The sequence below is a fragment of the Miscanthus floridulus genome, chromosome 3 (genome assembly GCF_019320115.1).
Source record: "Miscanthus floridulus cultivar M001 chromosome 3, ASM1932011v1, whole genome shotgun sequence".
NCBI classification, from domain to species: Eukaryota; Viridiplantae; Streptophyta; class Magnoliopsida; order Poales; family Poaceae; genus Miscanthus; species Miscanthus floridulus.
This window is the reverse complement of record NC_089582.1, coordinates 18,398,751-18,403,279: the sequence shown is the minus strand read 5'-3', so window position 1 is coordinate 18,403,279 and position 4,529 is coordinate 18,398,751. Positions and strand designations below refer to the sequence as shown.

The window sequence follows — 4,529 nt, the reverse complement described above, 5'->3', positions numbered from 1 at the left end:
TGAATGGTACATATCTACTTATGTTTTATGCTTTTATAATTTATTTTATAATGACCATCACATCGATAACATAAATTAATGTTGACAATAAATAGTAATGTCCTATTAAACCTGTATCGAATTAAAATACACCTTGGTATATTCTAACTTCTATTGCAAATGGCGTAATTATTTAGATATAAATATATCATAACTTTGTAGCTTTTTCATACTATTCATGTGTTTGTATGACTCAATATAGACCTTTATGACGCTTCATATCAACCTCCGTAACTTTCTTGTCGATGTGTTATGATTGGTTTTTCCACCAATGATTATGGCGGGAGATCTCTCTTGATTTTTCACATGGCAGCCCTCATCAGGAATTATATAAATACATTTTTTTAGATTTCATTAGACAATAATCTGCCCAGGATTCCCGTCCATGAAATAATTAATTATGTCATTGACTAATCCATATTTTAATAAAAAATAAGTTTTGTTTCTTATCAAAACTACATCAGATGATGTAAATCTTTTTCCTCAAAACTTAATGCGCAAACAAACATAATAAGTACTGAAAAAGTAGGGATTATGCACAGGGCTTGCCTTGGGCAGGGACCGGACAACGAAAAGTTAGTGAAGGCTTTGGGAACACCGAGGATGAGGACATCTTCCGCGTATTCCAGGTCTACCTCTGGCACGTTCTCGGTCATCGCCGAACCTATATGCATGCAACATACGCAAGGATATGATTTAACACAAGGATGATTTAACACACCTATAGACAAAGCACAATCTAACAAGATTCATAACATCTATGGATAGATCACATTTTTACGAAATTAACAAAACTGGTTTGGCATTTTTTTGATTTTTTCTATGATTTTTGGTGGATTTTGCAAGATCTCGGTTTTTATAGAAGAAGAGAAAAACAAAAAAAGGAAAAAGGTTTGCATGGACTTGGTCCAGTCCACAACGAATCCGACCCAACTGCAATGATTCGGCCCAGGTCGAAAAAGAAGCCCACCAGGAGAGGCCCACTCATATTTGGATATTTTACATCAGGAACCCTAATCTATTTTAAAAACTATTAAGGTCATTTCACCTTTTCTTTCTCTCTAGCATCTTTACATCTGGAACCCTGTAAGTTGTTTACTGAACGTCGAAATATGCTTAAGAATTCTGTGTTGTCTGCTGCTTCCTCTGTTTCGCTGACTTCAGATATTTGGTCTGGTAATGTTAAGGAGGACTATATTAGTGTTGTTGCTTATTAAGTGAGTGCTGATTGTGAGTTACTGAAAAATATTATTGGTCTTAGGTTCATTGAGGTGAAACATGCTGGTGAAAATATTGCTGAAAGAATTGCTTGTCTGATTGAGGAGTATGGTCTGATTGATAAGATTTTCTCTGTAACTCTAGACAATGCTTCTTCTAATGCTAAGACTATGAATATTTTGACACCTATATTTGCTGGTTATTTGGGTCCTGATCCTACAACTGAGCATGTAGATCCTTCTAATCGTAAGTATAGTCTTGTGCATCAACGTTGTGCTTGTCATATCATTAATCTAATTGTAAAATTTGGTTTAAAGAGGTTCAAACATTACTAAGAAGATTTTAGATCTGCCATTAGCTTCTTAAATTCCTCTAATCAAGCACTATGGGGGAAGAATCTTTAGAGGCCCTAGATCTGATGTTGTTGGTCCTTCCCCTATCTCTGCCCCCACTTCATCTTCATCTGGTTCTGCTATTTGTGAGCTCTTAGTTTATTTGGACAGTGACAATGTCACTACATATGAGGATAATTTTGATTTACTTCTCTGGTGGTGTGACCACAAACTAACCTATATAATCCTATCTATCGTGGCTAGAGATATTAGGTATGTTCCTGTTTTTACTGTCTCTTCAGAATCATGTTTCAGCTTGGCAGGAAGGATCATTGAGAGCGGCAACGATGTTTGTTGCCTAAAACTATAGAGATGCTGAGTTGCATAAAGGATTCGGAGTTAGGAGAAAGAAGGTTACAACATGCTGTTGACAACCAAGAGTTAGAAGACTCCTTCAAAAATCTGTATCTCGATATAGATGAATCTGGGGTTGCTGCTGCTGCCGGTACATCTGGGAGTGTTGCTGGTACTTAGTGTGACAGTGAGACTTGAAAGTTGAGAGAGGAGAGAGTGATCTGTTATCTATCTGTCTGTATCTGTAAACTGTAATCTATGTACGAGACCTTTGAACATGTTTAAGGCTTTACTAAGAGCTATGTTGCACTCTTTTTTTCTAGGGTTTATCACAAGGATGAGTTTTGTCTAGAAAGATTTTTAATGAGGCAGCATTGCACAAACAACTCATTTATCTTAATTGCCTGTTGTTTCATTTGATGCCTTTCGGTTTGTTGAATTTGGTCATTGTTTGTTGAATGAGTTAGACTTGTCAATTCTGATTGTGAATGTGAAATTTGTTAAGTGCTGGATGAGAGGAAATTTTTTAGGTGATTTAAGGTAACCGGACCGTGGGCTGGCACGGCCCGCAGATCTGGCCGTGCTCAGCGGGCGGACGGCACGAGGCGCGCGTCCGAGAGGTCTGGTTCCGCTCGTAGGATCATCCATTGTCCCTAAGCTAAGCTCCCTACAATCAGCATATTCGTTTGGTCGTGTTTGGCTTATAAGCCGTACTTTTTCAGGCAACGAACTGTTTTTTCTCTTACTCAACCAACAGTATTTTTAGCCATGGCTTATCAGCGAAACGAGCCCAAACAAACAGGGGGCGAATGGCAAGATGCCCGCAATTTGAGCATAGCGACAAACCATTGAAGGCGCTGCATGCAGAGGATCATGGCCACATCAGTTTTCTGTCGGACGACATTCTGATAGGGATAATCACCCGACTGCCGATCCGTGATGCCGTGGTCACCGACGGTGTCTCGACGAGGTGGAGGCACTTGCGGAAGTACGTCCCCAACTTCATCCTCACTCCGCGCTACATCAACATGAAAGACAAGGGCCCTAGGAGCGAGCAGGCGGACGGGTTCGCGGGCGTGGTGAGAACTGTCCTGTGCCACCACGGCGGCATAGGGGTCAACAGATTATTCTTCAGGCTCCCGCTCACATGCTGTTGCCACACCGCCGAGGTGGACCAAGTTATGGAGTTCGCGGCAGCGGCCGGGACATCGAACCTTGGCTTTTTGCTCACCAACAACCACTGCAGTGAGCACGCGGGGCCACCTTACTACTTCCCCCACTGGCGGTTCGCCGGCGGTCATCTGCAAAGGCTAATGCTGTACGGCGTTGATCTCACCGTGGCACCGCAGAGGAACCTCGAGGGCCTGGCACAACTGGCATATCTTGACCTCACCTGCGTCGCAGTGGATGACGGCGGTGTCGCGAACATCCTATCCACTTGTGGCGTGCTCATCACCCTCTATCTTCAGCAGTGCCAGCAGCTTGTCCACGTGAACATGTCGCACGCCCGTCTGCGTGTGCTCGGCGTCCGTCAATGTGGTAATTTGAAGAGCATAACGATACAATCAAGCACCCTGATCCAGTTGGTGTACAAAGGTCACAAAGTCAACATCAAGTACGGCCACACGCCAGCCATCCTGAAGCTCAGGATCTTGTTCTGCATGGCGAACGAATGCCCACTTGACTGCGTCGGCAGTGCTGGAGCCCTCCCCAACCTCAAGCAGCTTTTCTTGGAGTTTCCTTCGCCTCTGCATGCCGCCACTTGTACCCAGCTCCAAGGTGTACAGCACAATTGTTGGTTTGCGGGCCTGAACCAAATCGTATTGCTCCTCAGGACCCCATGGAAAGAGCTTATCAGCTCAGTGGCTTACCTCCTCATCGCCACACCTTTGGTCAAGGACCTGCGCGTCGAGACTTACAGCAACCTGCCAGCGTCACCACCGAACAGCCTGATGATCCAATGGCCAGAGCGCCGCTCGATGAAGAAGCTCCAGAGCATCATCATCGGCGGATTCAGCGGGGAGCCGGAGCTGATGGAACTGACATTTTTCCTCCTGCAAAGGTCGCCGGCGCTCCGGACACTGGCCATCGACACGCACAGGCGGCATCTACGACCTGGCTAGGCCTGGAACAGAGAGGCGTGCTTGAAGAGAGTGGAGGCGGAAGACCATGTGAGGTGCTACTACGCAAGAGGTGTTGCGTGGACAGACTTGGTGCCGAAGATCCCATCATCTATCAAGTTCACCATCCTCTGAGTTATGTACCAATTTTCTTTATGTCGCATTGATGCGTTAAAACATCAGAGTTTGTAACTTTGGATTGAGAGCCTACTAGCCTAAATCCTTTTGTGCCAGGACTAATATATACCTGGTGAAGAACAATGTTATCCTTTTGTCCCGGGATTTATAGATACCTGGTGGAGAACAATATTGAGATATGTCATGGTGGGGTTCATATTTGGAAGATGCATATTACTGAATTTGTTAGAGGGCTTTTGTATTGCATAAACATGACTACATTCTGTTGTGCAATTTGAAACTAACAATAGGTGGTCGAGTCGGGGAAGCTAAAACATGTGTCTTGTCT

At 43.9% G+C, this 4,529-nt stretch overlaps 1 pseudogene; it reads left to right on the top strand.

The window, feature by feature from the left end:
• Positions 1 to 2,752: 2,752 nt before the first annotated feature.
• LOC136547625 (uncharacterized) lies at positions 2,753 to 4,198 on the top strand (annotated as a pseudogene).
• Positions 4,199 to 4,529: the final 331 nt, after the last annotated feature.